Consider the following 23,574-nt stretch of genomic DNA (forward strand, 5'->3'; position numbering starts at 1 on the left):
TCAATTTTTCCCTGAATGTGTTGTTTTTCTTCATTATACAATAAATATAATAGTGAACTTTTTTTTTAAAAAAAGAAACTACACATTGATACATGGACATGAAAAGGTATCCCTGAATTAGAAATCAAAGAGCATTTATTAAATTTAGACAAGTATGTTAAGTAAAAGACAAAATCATATCAGAAATCAAGACTACAAAGTACCCAAGAGACAACAGACTAAATTAAAATTTGGATGGGAAAACTGAAGAAAGGTAGGAGCAGAACCAAGAGAATAAAAACAAGATAAAGTGAGGAGCAAAAAGGGTCAGAGAGAAAGTGTTTGAAATGGTAGACAGGCAAAGAAGAATCAGTGTACATATAATTGGAGTCCCTGAAGCCAACAAAATGATGGCACAGAATGAATACTTAAAACTGTAATTCAATAAAACTTTCTGGAAATAAAAGAAAACCAGAATCTACATATTGAGAGGGTCCATTAGGTACATGGGAAAATTTACCCATAAGGTCAACTTCATAACATATTCTATTAACTATGAGACTTTAAAGATAAATGGAAATCCTTTAGACCACCAAACACAAGATCAAAGCACTTGTGTTTAAGGGCAATATAATCATAACTGAAGTTGTTATGCAGCAATAGATAACTAATACATATGGGTACATACACTTTGCAAAGTAGGAAGTCCAACTTCTTAGAATCAGTGGTTTAAAAATAAAGGGCAAGTATGCATTGATAATCTCTGAGTAATATTAAAGTGCAATTTTACCGATCTCATTAAAAAGACAGTGAATTTTTGTGCAAATTGTGTCTTCCTGTGACACATAGTATGGGATCGTTTTCATAAAAGTAAAAATGTTATATGAAATAGCCCCTTTAAGCATAAAGAATAATTTTTTAAAATGTCACACCAATGGAGACACTCTCATCAAATACTGCATTTGCAATACTGCCAAAAATTACTTGGAGATAAAATTGAGATAAAATACCAGGAAACATTTTTTTTTTTCTGTTTAGTTCTATAGTCAAGTGTCAAATTGATGTGTTAGTTGAAGATATCAGGCTTCAAGTTTTGCAAAAGAGCCAATCATTGCTCATTTTACTTTTAGTTGTAACAAATCCACAGAGGACAGAGATTGAGCACAGCCATTTATTTATGCATGATATATGGTTAGAGATATATTGGAATAGAAAAGTGCTGCTTTTCAGAGCCTTGGATACCATCATTGAAGTTGATGATGTCTTTGATGCTGTGCCAAAATTATTTAAAGTCAATGAACTGAATGGGAAAAATGTATTTATAGTGTGTCCTGGTGGTGATCCAGCAATGCTGGGTCTGAAATTAAGACTTTTTAGAGGGAAAAGTTTTAAAATTTCATCTAATTTTTAGGATATATGTTGACTTTACTGACAAACAATTTATGAGAGGATTTCAACCTTGCTATCAAGAGAGTAATTTTTATTTTAAAAAAACTGGATAAAAGCATGATTATATGCTTTGCTCTGTGAACAATTAAATATAGATAACAAAGGTCTTCTGTTCTATGTGAGGTTCATTGATTGTCAAAGGGAAATTTGCTTGGAAGGTCCTGTTGCCCGATTTTTGAAATACCAGAGAAAAGACCAACTGTCAATTTAATAAGTGATCAGACTTCTAGTGGAGTTTGGCATATTTATTTATGAGATGTATTTGAAACTTTTAATACGTTGAAACTGAAATTTGAAGTGTATAAGCCACATTAGTTTCCTTGTGTTATACTCCAGGCATTTATACCATCATTTCCTCCCCAGGGTATTCATTACTCCCCAGGGAAGAACCTCCCTGGTCTGAGAAATGGAACTTCCAAAACAAGGCATTTAGCATAGACCTTAGGCATTCTCTGGAATCTCCTTCTCCTTAATCTAATTACAGTCTGGAAATGATGAATTTATAGGTGGGAAGAGATTGGTAGTGGAGGTATGATGCACCCCAAAAGGTGAGGATTTACCAGATATAAAGTCCCAGGTCAGTGGTTTTCAGACTTTTTGTGTTCATGCTAAATATTTGAATATTAGAAATTTATGCACAACACACGAAGCACTCCCCAGACATTTTGATTGTCAGATTCTTTTTCTCAGAAATATAGTGTAAGACCATTGTGTTCTTCAAACATACTTTAAGAGATGCTTTTCTAGATCCTATAAGCTAATACATATAGAGCTTAAAATAAAAATAGTGTGACCCAAGAATTAAACTTAGTTGAGATATCCACATGTGAAGCAATCAAAAAATAAAATAATAAAAAAAACGGAAATAAAAGGTCTTGGAAAGTATACCATTGCTAGGATCTGAATGTTGTTGTCCCTCCAAAAGGCATGTGTTGAAATTTAACCCTGCAAATGATGGCTTTAGAGGTGGGGCCTTTGGGAGGTGATTAGATCATGAGGGGTCCACTTTCATTAAAGGGATTAATGTCTTTATGAAAGGGCTTGAGGGAATCTTGTCTACCACTTCCACCATATGAAGACACAACAAGAAGGCATCATCTATGAGGAACAGGTCCTCACCAGACAGCAAATCTGCTGGTGTCTTGATCTTGAACTTCCAGCCTCTAGAACTGTGAGAAATACATGTATGTTATCTATAAACTACCCAGTCTTAAGATATTTTGTTATAGCAGCTCAAATAGACTAAGACTGCCTTACACATACTTCCTCCTCTGAAATAATTACTCAGAGATATTCCTTTTAGTGCTCCTTATATTTGGAACAATAATAAATTTATAATTCTAAATAATTGTAGATATAAAAATAAATAATTTAGTCACACATAAAATGCAATATTATACCTTCTTAAAATAATGCTGAAAGTATTAAATTAAATTCATTGGTAGAGAGTAAATAACTAAAGTTAAAAGTAGCAATTTGTAAATTAGGAAACAGAAAATCTAAGAGCTGATTTCTTTAAAATAGACAAATCTCTGGTAAGTTTAATCCGTTAAAAGAGAAAAACTGTAAACATAAAAATACACAAATACCATCATACAAGTATATTCAACATCATTGCATTGACAGTTTTTATTTTGCTATAGACTTTTTTCTTTCTTCCCCCATCTCCTTTCTTCTTCCATTCCATCTTCTGACTACCCTTCTTCCCCAAAAGGATCAACAGAAATAACCTGATGTGTACCTATCTTTGCATACATTTCTCTATGCACCTGTAACCCTATACAAAGATCTACTCATATATATATCAAAAGGAATTTTTTGGTTTCCTTTTTCCAAAGCTGGATTCCTATGTATGTATGTATTTATTTTTTTCTGAGAGGGAGTCTTGCACTGTTGCCCAGGCTAGAGTGCAGTGACATGATCTCAGCTCACTGCAACCTTCACTTCCTGGGTTCAAGCGATTTTCCTTCCTCAGCCTTCCAAGTAGCTGAGATTACAGGTGCATACCACCACGCCTGGCTAATTTTTTGTATTTTTAGTAGACACAGGGTTTCACCATGTTGGGCAGGCTGGTCTTGAGCTCCTGACCTCAAGTGATCCACCAACCTTGGCCTCCCAAAGTGCTGGGATTCCAGGCATGAGCCACTGCACCTGGCCTAAAGCTGGATTCTTATTAAAGATATTTTTCTACAAATTCATTTTTTCTATGTCACTTCACAATACATCTTGGTTAATCCTTTAGGTCAATGGGCACAAAAATCATTCTTTTTAATGTTTACCCACTTTTAGTTTCCCCCACTACAAATATTGCTGCACAAAACTTCCTTGTATTATATTATGTGTCTATCAAAAATATTTCTAGAATTAGCATTGCTGGGTTGAAGTACATCTATATTTTAAATTTGAACAGATATCGGCAGATGGCTTTCCAAGAGAGTTGTGGTAATTCACATTCCCACCGGCACTGTATAAACGTGACTATTTCCCCACGTCTTCACCAGCAGCTGCCATTCTTATTTAAAAATTTTCCAATTTTATCAGTGAAAAACTGCTGTCTTATTATTGCTTTATTTTGCATTTTCTTTACTATTTTTTAGGTTGAGCATCGTTTCTTGTGTTTATTGGTCATTTGAATTCCTTCTTCCATGAATTGTATATCATATCCTTACCCATATGCCACTTTTCTCCTTTTTATGATTTTATTACCAAGGAGCAGCTCATTGACTACTATAAACATTTACTCGTTATCTATCATGTATTTTGTTATTTCCCTAGTCTCTCGTTTCCTTTAGGTTCACACAAATTTTTAGTTTTTATGTGGTAAAATATGTCCATATTTCCCTTCATATAATCCGAATACCCTGTCTTGACTCACAGGATATCCCCTCCCCTAAAAGTTCCATGGTTATTTTACTAGCTTTTCTATTCGTTGTTTAAATTTTTTACCACTAAGTCTTTAATATAAATGGAACTTATTTTTATATGGTTTGAGATACAGTTGAATTATACTTTATTTTAGATGGTTAATCAATTCTGCCATCATTTTATTAAATAACTGATTCTTATCCACAACAGAATTGAAATATCTTAGTTATATACCAACTTCCCATAGATGCTTGTTTCAGTTGCTGGATTCCTATACTCTGCTTCTCTGATACGTTTTATTTTTCTGTGAGAAATATCTGATAAGCCATGTTACCTCTCATATAGTTTGCTTTTCATAATTTTCTAATATTTGGTTTTCTCTATTTTTTTTTTTTTTTTTTTAAGAAATGGGGTCTAGCTCTGTCACCCAGGCTGGAGTGCAGTGGTGCAATCATGGTTATTGTAACCTCAAACTCCTAAACTCAGACTATCCTCCTGCCTCAACCTCCCAAGTAGCTGAGACTACAGGTGTACACTACCATGCCTGGCTAATTAAAAAAAAATTTTTATTTTTTAGTGACAGGGTCTTGCTATGTTCCCTAGGCTGGTTTTAAACTCCTGGCAACAAGTGATCCTCTTATTCTGGCCTCCCAAAGTGCTGGGATTACAGTCATGAGCCACCGTGCTTGGCCCTCTATAAATTTGTAAATAGCTTGTATCCAGTTCTAAAATGGAAATGACATCGTATTTATATATTTACTTACGGAGAAATTTCATTTTCCAAGCCTCTTTTCTTTTCTTCCTTCCCTCCCTCCCTCCCTCCCTCCCTCCCTCCCTCCTTCCTTCCTTCCTTCCTTCCTTCCTTCCTTCCTTCCTTCCTTCCTTCCTTCCTTCCTTCCTTCCTTCCTTCCTTCCTTCCTTCCTTCCTTCCTTCCTTCTTTCTTTTTTTATGGGATCTTGCTGTTGCCCAGGCTGTAGTGAGCGTAGTGGCACAGTCACAGCTCACTGCAGCCTCGAAATTCTGGGTCCAAGTAATCTTTCCACCTCAGCCTCAATCCTAAGTTTTCTGTCCACTAATATTGTATCCTTTTATTTGCTCAATCTTGTGATGTGTTCTTAAATAGGATTCTATGGTTTTCTTCACATAGATCTAGTTCTGTTCTGACAAAATATTTTACATTTGTAGTTATTGTTACTAAGGATTTGATGTTTCCCACAATTTCATTTCTAACTGGTTACTACTAGCAGATGGAAAATATGTTAATTTTCATATATTTATCTTCAATCAAGCCACTTTACCAAATTCTCTAATTAATTATAGAAGTTATTGATAAGAGTCTCTTGGGTTTAAATGGTTATAATTGTATGATTTATAAATAGATTTAATTTTTTTTTCAATATTCACTCTGATGATTTAATTTTTTTTTTCTTCAAAGAAGGAGAACAAAAAGGTGACAGAAGGCACCCGTGTATTGTTCCTGATTTGGATGGATGTACTGTGTAGATTTTGGGTAAATAGCTTCCTACTATTTGTTTTCTACTTAGATCTTTATTTTCAATTGGGAGACTGTAAAATAGTATTATTTTTTGCTAAATATCTTCCTAGCATCTAGCTTAATCACATATTTTTCTTTTTAAATTTGTAGATATTTGATTGCGAATTAGATTTGCTAAAATTTTGTATAAATATTTATATATATTTATAAAAGTGTTTGATAATTCTATTTTAAATATTATATTTTTAAAAATTTAAGTTGTGTTACCACTATAAAATGAATTAGGGAGCTTTTCTTTTTTACAGAGTGGAATAGTTTAAATAATGTTAGAGTTATCTATTATTTAAAGGTTGGAGAGAGCTCAGCTATGCCCTCTGGTTCTGATGCCTTTTAAAAATAGAAATTTTAATAACCATTCTAATGTAATCTAAAGTCTTGGTCCTTAGAAGTTGGCTTTTTTAAAAAAAACTTGTTCTTGGGTCTACTTTTATCATTTTCATTTGGCAAAAACTTATCCATCCCCTTAGATTTTCAAATTTATTTTCGTACAATTGCATATACTATTATCTTACAATTTGATATCTCTGTCTTTATCTCCTTTCTCATTCTTCCTACATCTATTTTTTGCTGCTTTATTTATTTATTTATTTATTTATTTATTTATTTATTATTATACTTTAAGTTGTAGGGTACATGTGCACAACGTGCAGGTTTGTTACATATGTATGCATGTGCCATGTTGGTGTGCTGCACCCATTAACTTGTCATTTACATTAGGTATATCTTCTAATGCTGTCCCTCCCCGCTACCCCCCACCCCACGACAGGCCCTGATGCTCCCCTTCCTGTGTCCAAGTGTTCTCATTGTTCAGTTCCCACCTATGAGTGACAACATGAGATGTTTGGTTTTTTGTCTTTGCTGTAGTTCGCTCAGAATGATGGTTTCCAGCTTCATCCGTGTCCCTACAAAGGACATGAACTCATCCTTTTTTATGGCTGCATAGTATTGGTGTGTATATGTGCCACATTTTCTTAATCCAGTCTATCATGGATATTTGGGTTGGTTCCAAGTCTTTGCTATTGTGAATAGTGCCACAATAAACATACGTGTGCATGTGTCTTTATAGCAGCATGATTTATAATCCTTTGGGTATATACTCAGTAATGGGATGGCTGGGTCAAATAGTATTTCTAGTTCTAGATCCTTGAGGAATCACCACATTGTCTTCCACAATGGTTGAACTAGTTTACAGTCCCACCAACAGTGTAAAAGTATTCCTATTTCTCCACATCCTTTCCAGCACCTGTTGTTTCCTGACTTTTTAATGATTGCCATCCTAACTGATGTGAGATGGTATCTCATTGTGGTTTTGATTTGCGTTTCTCTGATGGCCAGTGATGATGAGCATTTTTTCATGTGTCTGTTGGCTGCATAAATGTCTTCTTTTGAGAAGTGTCTCTTCATATCCTTCGCCCACTTTTTGATGGGGTTGTTTGTTTTTTTCTTGTAAATTTGTTTGAGTTCTTTGTAGATTCTGGATATTAGCCCTTTGTCAGATGAGTAGATTGCAAGCTTTTCTCCCATTTTGTAGGTTGCCTGTTCACTCTGATGGTAGTTTCTTTTGCTGTGCAGAAGCTCCTTAGTTTAATTAGGTCCCATTTGTCAATTTTGGCTTTTGTTGACATTGCTTTTGGTGTTTTAGTCATGAAGTCCTTGCCCATACCTATGTCCTGAATGGTATTGCCTAGGTTTTCTTCTAGGGTTTTTATGGTTTTAGGTCTAACATTTAAGTCTTTAATCCATCTTGAATTCATTTTTGTATAAGATGTAAGGAAGGGAACCAGTTTCAGCTTTCTACATATGGCTAGCCAGTTTTCCCAGCACCATTTTTAAAATAGGGAATCCTTTCCCCATTTCTTGTTTTTGTCAGGTTTGTCAAAGATCAGATGGTTGTAGATGTGTGGTATTATTTCTGAGGGCTCTGTTGTGTTCCATTGGTCTATATCTCTATTTTAGTACCAGTACCATGCTGTTTTGGTTACTGTAGCCTTGTAGTATAGTTTGAAGTCAGGTAGCATGATGCCCTCAGCTTTGTTCTTTCGGCTTAGCATTGTCTTGGCAATGTGGGCTCTTTTTTTGGTTCATTGGTAGCTCGATGGGGATAGCACTGAATCTATAAATTACCTTGGGCAGTATGGCCATTTTCACTATATTGATTCTTCCTATCCATGAGCATGGAATGTTCTTCTGTTTGTTTGTGTCCTCTTTTATTTTGTTGAGCAGTGGTTTGTAGTTCTCCTTGAAGAGGTCCTTCACATCCCTTGTAAGTTGGATTCCTAGGTGTTTTATTCTCTTTGAAGCAATTGTGAATGGGAATTCACTCATGATTTGGCTCTCTGTTTGTCTGTTATTGGTGTATAGGAATGCTTGTGATTTTTGCACATGGATTTTGTATCCTGAGACTTTGCTGAAGTTGCTTATCAGCTTCAGGAGATTTTGGGCTGAGATGATAGAGTTTTTCTAAATATACAATCATGTCATCTGCAAACAGGGACATTTTGACTTCCTCTTTTCCTAACTGAATACCCTTTATTTCTTTCTCCTGCCTGATTGCCCTGGCCAGAACTTCCAACACTATGTTGAATAGGAGTGGTGAGAGAGGGCATCCCTGTATTGTGTCAGTTTTCAAAGGGAATGCTTTCAGTTTTTGCCCATTCAGTATGATATTGGCTGTGAGTTTGTCATAAATAGGTCTTATTATTTTGAGATATGTCCCATCAATACCGAATTTATTGAGAGTTTTTAGCATGAAGAGCTGTTGAATTTTGTCAAAGGCCTTTTCTGCATCTATTGAGATAATCATGTGGTTTTTGTCTTTGGTTCTGTTTATATGCTGGATTACATTGATTGATTTGCATATGTTGAGCCAGCCTTGCATCCCAGGGATGAAGCCCACTTGATCATTGTGGATAAGTTTTTTGATGTGCTGCTGGATTTGGTTTGCCAGTATTTTACTGAGGATTTTTGCATCAATGTTCATCAGGGATATTGCTCTAAAATTCTCTTTTTTTGTTGTGTCTCTGCCAGGCTTTGGTACCAGGATGATGCTGGCCTCATAAAATGAGTTAGGGAGGATTCCCTCTTTTTCTATTGATTGGAGTAGTTTCAGAAGGAATGATACCAGCTCCTCTTTGTACCTCTGGTAGAATTCGGCTGTGAATCTGTGTGGTCCTGGACTTTTTTTGGTTGGTAGGCTATTAATTATTGCCTCAATTTCAGAGCCTGTCATTGGTCTATTCAGGCATTCTACTTCTTCCTGGTTTAGTCTTGGGAGAGTGTATGTGTCCATGAATTTATCCATTTCTTCTAGATTTTCTAGTTTATTTGTGTAGAGGTGTTTATAGTATTCTCTGATGGTAGTTTGTATTTCTGTGGGATTGGTGGTGATATCTCCTTTATCATTTTTTATTGCATTACTGTAGCCTTGTAGTACAGTTTGAAGTCAGGTAGCATGACTATTTGATTCTTCTCTCTTTTCTTTTTTATTAGTCTTGCTAGCAGTCTATCAATTTTGTTGATCTCTTAAAAAAACCAGCTCCTGGATTCATTGATTTTTTGAAGGTTTTTTTGTGTCTCTATCTCCTTCAGTTCTGCTCTGATCTTAGTTATTTCTTGCCTTCTGCTAGTTTTTGAATATGTTTGCTCTTGCTTCTGTAGGTCTTTTAATTATGATGTTAGGGTATCAATTTTAGGTCTTTCCTGCTTTCTCTTGTGGGCATTTAGTGCTATAAATTTCCCTCTACACACTGCTTTAAATGTGTCCCAGAGATTCTAGTATGTTGTGTCTTTGTTCTCATTGGTTTCAAAGAATATCTTTATTTCTGCTTTCATTTCGTTATGTACCCAGTAGTCATTCAGCAGCAGGTTGTTCAGTTTCCATGTAGTTGAGTGATTTTGAGTGAGTTTCTTAATCCTGAGTTGTAGTTTGATTGCACTGTGGTCTGAGAGACAGTTTGTTATAATTTGTGTTTTTTTACATTTGCTGATGAGTGCTTTACTTCCAACTATGTGGTGAATTTTGGAATAAGTGTGATGTGGTGCTGAGAAGAATGTATATTTTGTTGATTTGGGGTGGAGAGTTCTGTAGATGTCTATTAGGTCCGCTTGGTGCAGAACTGAGTTCAATTCCTGGATATCCTTGTTAACTTTCTGTCTCGTTGATCTGTCTAATGTTGACAGTGGGGTGTTAAAGTCTCCCATTATAATTGTGTGGGAGTCTAAGTCTCTTTGTAGGTCTCTAAGGACTTGCTTTATGAATCTGGGTGCTCCTGTATTGGGTGCATATATATTTAGGATAGTTAGCTCTTCTTGTTGAATTGGTCCCTTTACCATTATGTAATGGCCTTCTTTGTCTCTTTTGATCTTTGATGGTTTAAAGTCTGTTTTATCAGAGACTAGAATTGCAAACCCTGCCTTTTTTTGTTTTCCATTTGCTTGGTAGATCTTCCTCCATCCCTTTATTTTGAGCCTATGTGTGTTTCTGCACATGAGATGGGTCTCCTGAATACAGCACACAGATGAGTCTTGACTCTTTATCCAATTTGTCAGTCTGTGTCTTTTAATTGGAGCATTTAGCCCCTTTACATTTAAGGTTAATATTGTTATGTGTGAATTTGATCCTGTCATTGTGATGTTAGCTGGTTATTTTGCTTGTTAGTTGATGCAGTTTCTTCCTAGCATTGATGGTCTTTACAATTTGGCATGTTTTTGCAGTGGCTGGTACTGGTTGTTCCTTTCCATGTTTAGTGCTTCCTTCAGGAGCTCTTCTAGGGCAGGCCTGGTGGTGACAAAATCTCTAAGCATTTGCTTATCTGTAAAGGATTTTATTTCTCCTTCACTTATGAAGCTTAGTTTGGCTGGATATGAAATTCTGGGTTGAAAATTCTTTTCTTTAAGAATGTTGAATATTGGCCCCCACTCTCTTCTGGCTTGGAGAGTTTCTGCTGAGAGATCCGTGTTAATCTGATGGGCTTCCCTTTGTGTGTAACCCGACTTTTCTCTCTGGCTGCCCTTAACATTTTTTCCTTCATTTCAACTTTGGTGAATCTGACAATTATGTGTCTTGGAGTTGCCCTTCTCGAGGAGTATGTTTGTGGCGTTCTCTGTATTTCCTGAATTTGAATGTTGGCCTGCCTTGCTAGGTTGGGGAAGTTCTCCTGGATAATATCCTGAAGAGTGTTTTCCAACTTGGTTCCATTCTCCCCATCACTTTCGGGTATACCAATCAGACGTAGATTTGGTCTTTTCACATAGTCCTATATTTCTTGGAGGCTTTGTTTGTTTCTTTTTACTCTTTTTTCTCTAAACTTCTCTTCTCACTTCATTTCATTCATTTGATCCTCAATCACTGATACCCTTTCTTCCAGTTGATCAAATCGGTTACTGAAGCTTGTGCATTCATCACGTATTTCTCTTGCTATGGTTTTCAGCTCCATCAGGTCATTTAAGGACTTCTCTACACTGGTTATTCAAATTAGCCATTGGTCTAATCTTTTTCAAGGTTTTTAGCTTCTTTGAGATGGATTCGAACTTCCTCCTTTAGCTCAGAGAAGTTTGATCATCTGAAGCCTTCTTCTCTCAACTCGTCAAAGTCATTCTCCGTCCAGCTTTGTTCCATCGCTGGTGAGGAGCTGCATTCCTTTGGAGGGGGAGAGGTGCTCTGATTTTTAGAATTTTCAGCTTTTCTGCTCTGTTTTTCCCCCATCTTTGTGGCTTTATCTACCTTTGGTCTTTGATGATGGCAACATACAGATGGGGTTTTGGTGTGGATGTCCTTTCTGTTTGTTAGTTTTTCTTCTAACAGTCAGGACCCTCAGCTGCAGGTTTGTTGGAGTTTGCTGGAGGTCCATTCCAGACCCTGTTTGCCTGGGTATCAGCAGCGGAGGCTGCAGAACAGCGAATATTGCTGAACAGCAAATGTTGCTGCCTCTCTGGAAGCTTCGTCTCAGAGGACCCAGCCGTGTGAGGTGTCGGTCTTCCCCTACTAGGGGGTGCCTCCCAGTTAGGCTACTTGGAGGTCAGGGACCCACTTGAGGAGGCAGTCTGTCTGTTCTCAGATCTCAAACTCCATACTGGAAGAACCACTACTCTCTTCAAAGCTGTCAGACAGGGACATTTAAATCTGCAGTTTTTGCTGCTATGACCTGCCCCCAGAGGTGGCATCTACAGAGGCAGGCAGGCCTCCTTGAGCTGCTGTGGGCTTCACCCAGTTTGAGCTTCCCGGCTGCTTCATTTACCTACTCAAGTCTCCGTAATGGTGGGTGCCCTTCCTCCAGCCTCGCTGCCACCTTGCAGTTCAATCTCAGACTGCTGTGCCAGCAATGAGCGAGGCTCCATGGGCAAGGGACCTTCTGAGCCAGGTGTAGGATATAATCTCCTGGTGTGCCGTTTGCTAAGACCGTTGGAAAAGCGCAGTATTAGAGTGGGAGTGACCCGATTTTCCTGGTGCTATCTGTCACAGCTTCCCTTGGCTAGGAAAGGGAATTCCGTGACCCCTTGCACTTCCCGGGTGAGGCAATGCCTTGCCCTGCTTCGGCTCTCGCTCGGTGGGCTGCACCCACTGTCCTGCACCCACTGTCAGGCATGCCGCAGTGAGATGAACCTGGTACCTCAGTTGGAAAGGCAGAAGTCACCTGTCTTCTGCGTCGCTCATGCTGGGAGCTGTAGACTGGAGCTGTTCCTATTCAGCCATCTTGGAACCGCCCTGTTTTTATTTTTCTGAATCAAGCTAGTGAGTAGTTGATCTGTTGGTGTCTTTTAAAAATACAGATTTTTACTCATGGACATAAAGATGGCAACAATAGAACTACAGGAGGAAGGGGTCAAGGGTTGAAAAACCAACTATTGGGTACCGTGCTCAGTACCTGGGTGACAGGATCAATCATACCCCAAACCTCAGCATTATGCATTATACCCAGGTAGCAAACATGCACATGCACCCTTTGAATCTAAAACAGAAGTTGAAATTATTTTAAGAAAGAGCCAAATGGAAATTCCTGAACTGAAAAATACAAAATATACTTTTTAAAAAGAAAAATGCCTCATATAGTAGTTAAAAAAACCCAGATTTTGAATTTATTTATGCTTTATACTCTTTTATTCTATTCATTATTTTTCATTTTTATCTTTATCAATTCATTCCTCAAACTTTTTTACTATTTTGTTTTCCCTTTTTTTAGTTTCTTAAGATAAATACTTACTCATTTTAAGTCTTCTTTTTTCTTTTTTTTAAAAGAAGCCATTTTCCAGATGTGAGGGTGACCTGGCTGTGACATCTGTTGCCCCATTAATGGCCAGGATTGTTCGACTGATCTGGCTGGCTACGCAGGTGTCCCCTTCCTCCCTCACTGTTCCATGTGCCTTCCTCTGGAAGCCGCATCCTTGGTCGAAGAGGATGACCATCCCCAATAGAGGAGGGCTGGTCTTCAATCAAGGGCGTATGAGTAGCTGCACTCCCTGATAGAACCTCCAAACAAGCTCTGAAAAAATGAAGACATTTTCTAATATTAACTAATAATGTGGAGAGAGTACTGGAGTTAAATCATCGTTTTGCAAAAATCATAGTAATACTGGTTCAGGCAAGAATCATCAACGGATATTAAATGTAGTGAGAAGTATGTGTAGACAGCACTTTCATCAGTGATCAAAATTAATGCCACCAACGAAGGACAGAAAAACAACATGTGCCTCCAGATAGAATACACTCAGAAGTATCTTTTATGTAGTACTCGGACTGAGAATGTGAAACCTAATCTTGAGGGACCGTTAGACAGACTCCAACTTCTGACTGATTTTTATAAATACTTCAGTGCTCAAAAGGCAAATGTGTTTTTTTATATCTGTAGAACTGTAAATTTTCTATGTATTAATGTGAGTTGTTGATGTATGTATATATATATACACACACACATATTTATGTGTGTATATATATATTTTGAGACAGAGTCTTGCTCTGTCACCCAGACTGGAGTGCAGTGGCGTGATCTCGGCTCACTGCAACCTCTGCCTCCCAGGTTCAAGCAATTCTCCCGCCTCAGCCTCCTGAGTAGCTAGGATTACAGGTGCACAAACTGCACCCAGCAAATTTTTGTATTTTTAGTAGAGTCGGGGCTTCACCTTGTTGGTCAGGCTGGTCTCGAACTCCTGACCTCATGATCACCCTCCTTTGCCTCTCAAAGTGCTGGGATTAAAGGCGTGAGCCACCGTGCCTGGCCTGATGTATATTGTTAATTGTGGTTATGTCGTATGGGTCCTTGCCTTTCTTGTTATATTTTGTTTACTCTTAGGTCTATCACCTTCTGAAAAGAGCACATTAAAATCTCCCATGGGAGTTGTATTTTAAAATCAAATTCTCCTTGTATTTCTATGAGTTTTTGTCTTATATGTAGCTGTGACTTTTTAGGGGGAAGAAAGTTTCATGACTTTTCATTTTCTTTATCCTTTGTAATGTTCTGATCTTAAATGCATTTTATGTGATATATTATTGCAACTTTTCTTTCATTTTGTTTGAATTTGCTTGGAATCCCTTTATTTTAACTCTTTTCTAATCTTTTAGAGTGTATTTCTTATTTTTTAATTCAATATATTGTACTTCAATAAAGGAATTCAGACCATTTGCATTTAGGATAGTAAATATCCTTCCATGTAATTTTATGTTTCTCTGTATTTTACTTTGTTATTACTTCCTTTTTTCCCTTAATTAATTAATTTGCTAGCTTGAGTAAATTGTCATTTAATCCTTTCTTTTTTCCTCTTACTAATTTTGAAGTATTTCTCTGCTTTTCAATTCTACAAGTGGTTACTTTTTTCCCCAAGAATCATCATTGAACATATATTATCTCTTATGTCTGATTATGACAGCAATTATCAACTTGCTCCCAACAAATTGTTTATTTACCTATCCCTCTCTACTAAGAGCAAAATGAAAGGAAACCATTAGAAATGCTTTATTTCTTTACTCTTAAACTTTCTTTTAATTTTCTTTTCCAGGTCTTGCTCAAATAGTTTAAAACATTTAGTTTAGGCTATTGTATTAGTCAGGGTTGTCCAGAGATACAGAACCAAGAGAATCTATGAAATGGAATTTATTAGCGGAATTGGCTCACATGATCACAGAAGTAGAGAAGTCTCCCAATAGGCTGTCTACAAGTTGGAGAACCAGAGAGGCACATAGCCTGACTCAGTCCAATTCCAGAAGCCTTAGAACCAGGGAAGCACCCAGTATGAGGAACCAAGGAGGCTACTGGTTCAAGTCCCGGAGTCCCAAAGCCAAAGAACCTGGAGTCTAATGCCCAAGGGCAAGAGGAGAAAGATGTTTGCTCCAGCTCCAGAAGGGAGGTTGTGGGGGTGGGGGGAGTGGGGGACAGAGAGAGAGAGAGAAAGAGAGTCCTCCTTCTTCCATCTTCTTGTTACAACTGGGCCCACAGGGCGGGTCTTCCTTTCAGTGACTCACATGCCCAAAACACCCCCACAGACACCCCCAGAAACAACGCCCTACCAGCAGCCATCCAGGCATCCTTTAATCCAATCACATTGATACCTAAAAATTAACCATCACAGCTATTACTAGGGTTAGCTTTTACTTTTTCCCTATTCTAAAACCTCTTATTTAAAACTTTAAATAAAAATCCCCATTTATATTATTCATATATGCATAAATGTATGCATATATATAACATAATATATATGTTTTATATATATATAATATTAGGAACATTTAACAGCCAGCATGTACAGGAACTCATCTATCAGATCAGAATAAACGCCCGCTGTGACTAAGCATTCTTGTCAGTGCCGCTTCCCAGTGTTTTGCTTAATTTACTTAATCTTCCTTCTTGAATGGCTTTTTTGGTTAGTGTACTTTCTCAAGTATGTTCCTCAGCAAGGGTAGATGGGTGACACACACTAAGAATCCTTGTATATCTGCAAATTATTCTAGCTTGCTGTATTGCAATTGGAAAGTTGGGCGCTCATCTGTTTCTGTTTCTGTTTTCTTTTTAACTAATTTCTTCTTCCTGTTGATTGTCAGGGAAAAAACAGTGATTAAACAGTGGTGAAATTGGAATTTGGGACTTTTCGAAAAATTAGGCTATGTCAAGGTTTCTAGTTCTCTCTTTAGTTAGTCCATTCTGGGACTAAAAAAGCTCTCTTAATATTGAAATTAATCTTTCTTCAGATAAAAAATCCTTTATTATTTGTTTAGTTTTTGTGATCATTTCATCTGTTTCCTTCTCTTCTTCTGAAATGCTTGTTACTTGCAACTTAGGTCTTTAAGTGTTTTGCATCTTCTCCCTTCACGATTTTCGTCTTTTTACATTTGTCGCTGTGTTGTACAGGCTACTAAGTCCTTTTTCAGAAATGACTATCTTCTATTTCAGCTTACGTATTAAAAGTTTCGATGAGAATGTTGTATCATTTGTACCTAAAAAATGCTCTTTATTTTATTTATTTATTTACTTACTGATTTTTGAGACAGAGTCTTGCTCTGTTGGCCAGGCTGGAGTGCAGTGGCATGGCTCACTGTAACCTCCACCTCCCAGGCTCAAGTGACCCTCCCACCTCAGCCTCCCCAATAACTGTGACTACAGGCATGAGCCACTATGCCAGTTAAATTTTGTATTTTTAGTAGAGACGGGGTTTTACCATGTTGGCCAGGCTAGTCTTGAACTCCTGGCCTCAAGTGATCCAGCCTCCTCGGCCTCCCAAAGCACTGGGATTACAGGCCACTGCACCCAGCCTAGAAAGTGATTTTTATTCTTCAGTTGGATCTCCTCGAGAGCTTCTCTTAGATTGCTGTTTAATATTCTCACCTGAGTCTTCTGACATCGTGCTCCAGTGGGTCCCCTGCTTGTTGAACTCTGCTGTGTCTCCTTTGTTCTGGTTATTGAGTGTTGGCTGAAAGAGATGTTCTTTTCCTTAACCTGCTCATGATTTTGTCAGGTCAACTGTTCGGTAAAATCACTGGGATCTTTCCAGTGCCTATGGGGCCTAGGCAATTCTAGCCTTAAGGGACAGTGGTGAACAAAACGGCCATGGTCACTCTGCTTCTGAGCAGAGGGAGCAAGCTTCTGCCCACAGGTCCAAGGAGCAGCTTCGTGTCACATCAGGGACTAAGAGTAGTTACCTTACTCCTGTTCCTCTGTAGGTTCTCTGAGGCCAGAAGAGTCTGGCTGGCCCTCCCAGAACCACACATGAGTGGCCTCCTCCAGGGGCACAAGCTGTCCACTACTTGAACAGATATTATTTTTTAGGATTTAAGAAAGTCATTGAAACTTCAAGCATCAACTCAAAGGAAAACGGAAGGAGGGAGAAAGGATTAAAAGAAAGCCACCCAAAGTACTGCTTGACTAGGGAAGACTATAGATGCTATGTCTGTCTCTCTGTCTCTCTCTCTCTCTCTCTCTCTGTGTGTGTGTGTGTGTGTGTGTGTGTGTGGTGTCTGTAGCAGCTATAGTGGTGTATCTAAGTCATACAACAGTTCTGATGTGACTCCAGCTAATTCCAGCCTTCCATTAACTGAAACCATTTGCTCCTTGACTGGTTGGGTCTTTAGGTTCTGAGATCAATACTTTCACAAGACAGCTAATTAGCCCACATTCAGAAGCTCAAGAGCTTCATCAGGTCCTGCACCAGACAAACTGACTTCTGCTGTGAATTGGCATCGAGCCTATCCCTCCTTCTATTCTGCCAGGATTGGCCTTGTTTTCCTCTTCATATCACTTGGGGTTCAGTCCGAGAAGCAGAACCACTTGGTGAGATAGACATAGTAAGGGGTTGGCTATAGACATTTCACCTTATATAATTGCAGGGACTGGTCTATGCAAGGCTGTTATTTCTGTGTCTAGTGCTGAGGCCTGAAATCAGCATCAGATACAGAAGTGGGGAAGAAACGATGGACAGGAAGTGGGTAACTGAGGATAAACTGGATGGGCTGGAACTCAGGGAATGTGGTGGAATCCACACTGGTGTCTCACTTCGCCCAAGACCCCAACTTTGATGAGGGGGATGATTTACAGAAATTGTGCATTTTCTCATGGAGCAAAAGCAAAATGCTAAACTGGCCCAGGGATCTAAATCCCTGGGGATTTAGCTCCCGGGGGAGCTAAAATGAGAGCATTTGCAGGAGCTGGTGGGCTTGGGGGAAGCCGCAGGTCCCAATGCTGGCCCATACCACCCAGAAGATATGTGACAATGTCTGTGAGGGCTTGTGCCCTGTCCTGGCCTCTGAGCATAACAAGAATGCAGCTGCTGCTGCCTTTCTTTGTTCTGAATCTCTTGCAAAATGTACTTGTGGCCCAAGTTGACCTGGCATGACCCAGAGAAGGGAATTCTAAGAAACACAACTCCGGCTTCACTAAATTGACATTGTAACGTCCCCACATCCTGTGAGGCTGCAGTCTTGTCATTTACTCTAGACTGTGGGCTACCTGATGGCCTTGTAGCTCACCTGTCTTCTTACTTTGTCCCAGTGCCTGTCCAGGTCAAAGGAAGCACCTTCTCTGTGTGTACCAGACATTTCCAGCTTGGCCCTCCCAGAACTTCGCCCCACCCCTTCATGGTATGGATTTCAGAAACCAGATCTAACTCCAGCTGAAGGTCGAAGGAGTTTATGGAATAATCTATGTGGATGTGGGCATCCTAGAACGAGGCTTTCCTCTTCTGTTCTGAATTCATGGGGAGCTTTAGGAAGCTGCAGCTGTGTGTGAGAAGGCTTCTCAGAGATACTGTGGAGTTCAAGGCTCAGGAATCCATACTTGGGAGAATGAAGTTAATATGGATGCTGCATTCACCTGGTTCAGGAAATCCTGCTTTCCTCTCAGCCCCATCCTGGAGGTGTAGTACTGGACATTCCTGGTGTTTTGGGAGGCCAGACATTATAGACAGCCTGGTCCAAACCTTTCATTTTTCTTCCAGAGGCATTGAGAAAGCAGCCTCATTAGGAGCAATGGCTGGAAGTAGACTGCCTACCTTTACATCAGGGCCTGACCTTGTACTAGGGTATGTGACCTTGGGCACATTACTTGCCCTCTCTATCCTTGATTTCTTCACATGTAAAATAGGGGAAAGCAGTAGTACCTACCTTGGACTGTTATGTCTATTAACTGACAAGTAGACTAAGTGTCTGGCACCTAATAAATGCTCAATAAAATGTATTATTATATATAGACAGTTTCCCCATAACCAGAGCCCTCTAACTCAAGGAAGCAGGCCATGGGGACTTCCTCCAGTTCTGGGTGGTTCTTCATCACAACTATCCCTCAAACTCATAGCTGGCTGTTGGTCACCTCTTTCCAACATGGACACCATTCTGCCTTGCACTGGAGTTAGCTGCTGGCTTATCTGCCTTCTCACTAAGCTGGCTGTATTAGGGTTCTCTAGAGGGACAGAACTAATAGGATATATATAATCCTATTAATACTTAATAAACTCCCCTATATATATGGGCGATCACGTGATCACAAGGTCCCAAAACAGGCCGTGTGCAAGTTGAGGAGCAAGGAGAGATCCAATCCAAGTCCCAAAACTGTAGAACTTGGAGTCCCATGTTTAAAGGCAGGAAGTATCCAGCATGGGAGAAAGATGTAGGCTGGGAGGCTAGGCCAGTCTAGCTTTTTCACGTTTTTCTACCTGCTTTATATTCTAGCTGTGCTGGCAGCTGATTAGATGATGCCCACCCAGATTAAGAGTGGGTCTGCCTTTCCCAGCCCACTGACTCAGATGTTAATCTCCTTTGGCAACACCCTCACAGACATACCCAAGCTTAATACTTTGCATCCTTCAAGCCAATCATGTTGACACTCAGTGTTAACCATCACACTGGGGTTTCACTTAGCATCACTAGGAGCTGGGTCTACTTCATCCGTTCCCAGCACAGAGCCTGGCAGACACTAGGCCTGCAGAAAAGCTTTGGGGGGAACCAACATCTTCAATTCCCAGAACTTCTGATTTGCAAAGACTTGGAGGTAGTCTAAGCCAATTGCCCACTCAATTTTAGGAATTCCTCTTTTAGACCATTTTGCAGATAGTCTTCTAGTCTCTGCTTACATACTTCCAGTTATGGGAGACTCACTATTACTCAGGGCAGCCCATTCTCTTTTTTTTTAAACCACCCTAATTTTAGAGCTTTCTAATTTTAGTCAACAGGATTAATTTTTTCACCATTTGCATCAAGTTTTGGCTGGAGACTGCAAAATCATGCAGAGAGAGAGTTGGTAAATAAGAATTATTCTGGGTTTATGGATGACGTTATGAAATAGTAAAAAGGGTGACGGAGCACACAGCATAACTTTTTTAAGCTTTGCTCAACTAGTCAGAAACAGGTCCTCGGAAATGTCTATTCATTTCTGCTTCCAGTGTTTGTTGGGAACATTCTTATATGGTTGTTATTTACAAAGCTAGACAGAAGTTTATAGAGAGTTTGAAGGTAGAAGTTTATAGAAGGCTTGATGTATTTGTCTGCATGCCAGTCTCCTAAAAGTCCTCATTCTGGTCCACAGTTTTGGGGAGTGCAGTAGTTGGAATTCTTAGCGTGCATCTGAAAGTCCTCGAAAGGAAGGGGTTAGGCTTTCCATTTTCCAAGAGATAGTTTTGCTGCCTTCTGGAAGGGATGATCAGATCTTAGGATAGGTGCCTCCCAATAACCCATAATGCTATCGGGAGTTTAGCCAGAACATTAGCCCCCTTGGATTAATTCAGAATTCGTTCAAATAGTCATTTCCTAATGCCTACTCTATACAAGAATTTCCCTCAAGGTACTCACAACTGATTGGAGGTGAACAAAGATATGATCATGACTCTGGTCCCAGCCAGAAAGTTCTTAGAGCCTCCTTATCCAAGCAATCTGTAGTGGGGTGAGGCGTTCCAGGAAACTTCAGAGAACTCCTCCTCTAAACCCTTTTTCAACAGCAAGTAGGTGGGATTTGGGGGAGACTAATGTGTAATAGAAAAAACACCTGAAAGGAGAATCTGGTTCCCTGAGCGGAGAGGTCCACTTGCTGCTACCTCAGTGTTCTTTTGTAAAGTGAAGAATCTCTAACATGTGTGTTGGCTCTAACATGCTGAACATTTGCAACTAAAAAGCAGTCACAATCCCTGACCCCCAGTTGCATAGAGCTTCATGGTTTCCACCCTGCTGTCATTTGAATCTAATCCTCATGGTCCCCTGAGAGGCAGATGGGATGAGGACTATGATTTCCATTCTATGGATAAAGAAACTGAGGCTCAGCACGTGTCCAAGGTCGCATGGCAGGGGAATGGCTGAGCCTGGAGTTCAGGTTTTTCCCCACCCACTGCGACTGTTGTGGGGCCTTCAGGCTCTGACAATCCATAATTATATAGTCAGCCTTGAAACGGCAAAACATCGAAGCGGGTGGCGGGAAGGTGACTATTAAGATGGTGAATGTAGCTTTTATGTGGAAGATACATCAGTATAAAAGCATTTGTATGGAAGGAAAGGAGGAATGTGGGCTCAGACCGTCTCTGGGATAGTGATCTTTTGTCAGTTTATTAAATTCAGATTTATTGCTGACTTTCTGACCAAAAACATAGCTGTTAGCAGTCTATAACGAAGCAGAAATATGAATTTTCAGTGAATCTGAGAAAAAAAATAAGAGAAGAAACATTAATGACCTGTCGTTTGGAATAAATCTTAGTGGTCACATAAACTAGGATGACAGGAATTTATATTGTCCCTTAACACTTGAATGACTAATGTGGCTAGAGTGGAGAGCCACAGAAATTATTTCTCTTAAAAAGCCAGCACCTGTTTGCAGGCTTTTGGAACTGTTTGATGAATTCAGGGAAGGTTGCCTTGATGTCCCCCAGTCAGGCTCTTGGTAGACAACACCAAGCTTGAGACAGAGGTGGTGTTTCAGCCCTGTCCTAAGACCCTTAACTTGGCTGGTCTCAGAGGCTGTCGAGGTTCCTGAGCTGGTCGGGGAGGACCCTCAAGAGGCTAGAGAAGATCTTCTGAGAGACATTGAATGAGCAGGGCAGGGGCAGCCATAAAGGGTCTCAGATGGCCTCAGGGTGGATTTCCATCTGAACAGGTCCCTGATCCCACCACACACTGGGATCCTGGATTCCGTAGCATCAGAATTACTATGTTACAGCCAGAACAGCTCCCCAGAGATTTGTTAGTTTGACACCTCCATTTTTTCAGATGAGAAGACAGATTCACAGCATGAAAATAACTAGCTCAAACATACAGGATAAGAGAGTGGCAGGTGCAGAAGGAGAGCTCACACATCCAGACTCCTGGGCATCGCACAGCCCCTATTTATGGGACAATGGTCCTTCCTTATTCGAGTGTGAGTGAGTACAACCCTGCATCCCATTGCTATCCAACAGATATGCCATGTTTAGTGCTGTTTAGTGCTGGGGATGTACGATCCCCAACCCAGACAATCCCACTAAGATACTTCCTGTGAAAATCATTACCCATCCTAAAAACCTCTCTCACTGGTATAGCGTGTTACCATCTACACCATGTTTTCACGTATGGGATTCTTGCTAAATGGGTAGATTTTAGCTGCTCTTGACACACACACACACACACACACACACACACACAAATGGGTAATGATGTGAGATGATGGGTATGATAGTTTGCTTCATGTTCTCTTTATGTGATCCTCACAACCATACTGGAAAGGCACACAGAATGGCTACTTTTATTCTTTTTATAGAAAAGATGAAGAAACTGAGGTTCAAGGAGTAAGAATTTCCTGAAGAATCCATGTGTCTTTCAGTGAAATTCTGAATGTATTGTAATGAAGTACGGTTAGTGGATTAAGTTAATGGATTAGTCAACACCATTGCTGGGCACCATTAAGAACACAGAAAACGCCCAGCTCTGACCCTGTACCCCCAGCTCTCACGCTGAGACACTGCTGTCTATTAGAGAAAGAAGAGGTCATCAAACCCCTGACCTCTTCTGGAATGGCCTGGGACTATCTTTGCCTCCCAGAGCCCACAGAACCAATTCCTGGAGGTTTAAGTTAATGAAAGCCAGCTTTTTCTCTAAACAGTTCACCTAAAATGCGATCTCTTTTTGAGGCTTTCCAGATCTGATTGGGGTGTCCTATTTTTTTCTGTTATTTAAAAACACACTGTAAGTATTTTAAAACCCATTCATCCAAGAGAAAACTTCTGGCTAAATTTTATGCTTTTATTCATTTATCAAATTTACAGCATTTTATGAAAGGGCTTTATCTATGTAGGTGTCTTTTCTATCAAAAGGTATAAAATTATCCTTTCCTCAAAATGATATGTATGTGGCAATAAATACCTGCATTAAAAATGGGAATTCCAGCCAAGTGTTATGCATGGATACACCTGATCCTGTCTTTGTAATTATGGATGATATGTATTGATGCTGGGGATTATTTATCTCACGCTCCATAATTGGCTATTAATTTATGAATATGAGAGCTATATTCCAGGTAACCCAGAATGAAATGCTGCAGATTTGATTTATTGTGACCTGATAATGGGTGTTAGGGGTTATCCAAGTGACACACAGAGAACACAGAGGACACAGGAAGAAGCTCGAGTGTCGGATGCGTTTTAACTTTGGCAAATACCAGATGTGTGAAAGGGTTTTAGGGGCCTGAGATTTAAGCCCATTTAGAGATTAAAATACCTTAATAATGACGACTTTAGCAGTCATTTCATTGATTCATTCATTCCCCCATTTATTATTTTTATTTTCTTTTTGAGACAGGGC

The 23,574-nt window shown here is 39.3% G+C and overlaps 1 pseudogene; it reads left to right on the forward strand.

Moving 5' to 3' along the window:
- Positions 1-23,574, forward strand: part of LOC103219136 (keratin, type II cytoskeletal 8 pseudogene) — an 80,039-nt pseudogene that overhangs the window by 44,437 nt on the left and 12,028 nt on the right.

This window comes from Chlorocebus sabaeus, chromosome 12 (genome assembly GCF_047675955.1).
Source record: "Chlorocebus sabaeus isolate Y175 chromosome 12, mChlSab1.0.hap1, whole genome shotgun sequence".
Lineage (NCBI taxonomy): Eukaryota > Metazoa > Chordata > Mammalia > Primates > Cercopithecidae > Chlorocebus > Chlorocebus sabaeus.